This window comes from Erinaceus europaeus, chromosome 19 (assembly GCF_950295315.1).
Source record: "Erinaceus europaeus chromosome 19, mEriEur2.1, whole genome shotgun sequence".
NCBI classification, from domain to species: domain Eukaryota; kingdom Metazoa; phylum Chordata; class Mammalia; order Eulipotyphla; family Erinaceidae; genus Erinaceus; species Erinaceus europaeus.
In genome coordinates, this window is record NC_080180.1 from 26131516 (window position 1) to 26132446 (window position 931).

Here is a 931-nt window from a genome sequence, read left to right on the forward strand (position 1 = left end):
GACTCTAACACTGAACCTGTTCCTGAGCCTAAGGCTGAGCCTGAACCTCATACTAAATGTTGCACTGACTATAACTCTAACTCTTCCCCTGAGCCTGAACATGACAATTACACTAAAGCTGACTCTAACTCAGTCCCTAAGACTGACCCTGAACTCGACTATAATCCTAAAATTACACTGAGCCAACACTAACCTGTGACACTAATACTAACCTTGATCATGACCCTGAAACTGAATATAATTCTAACATAAACCTGGTTGTGGCCCTGGATCTAACCCCTAATTCTGACCCTCACCCAGAATCATAGGTCTAATTCTGTGCCTGTCCCTTAAATGTGACCCTAAACCTAGTCAATGATTCTAACACTAAAAATGTTCCTGAGCCTGTGGCTGACCCTGGACCTGACCCTTTACTTTGCACAGACTAGGACTCTAACACTGGCCCTGAGCCTGAGCCTGCACTTGACATTCACCCTGATCTATACTCTAATGCTGACATTAAGGAACTCAACTACAATCCTAACATTAAACTAAACCTATCCCTAACCTGTGACTCTGATACTGACTCTGACCATGATCCTGAAACTGACTATAATTATAATATAATCCTGGTCCTGACCCAGCTCAAACCCCTAATTCTGATCCTCATTTTAAACCTTAGGCCTAATCCTAAACCTGATATCTAAACCTGATCCTGAACCTTACTCAACTATGATTCTACACTAAGCCTATTCCTGAGCCTAAGTCTGACACTGAACTTTTCACTGACCATGACTGTAACACTGCCCCTGAGCCTGAACCTGACTCTAATCCTGAATATAACTCTGACCCTAAGGCTGACCCTGAACTCGGTTATAATCTTAGCATTAAACTGAGCCTATACCTAATTTGTTACTCAGATAATTACCCTAGTCATGGCCCTGACACTGAC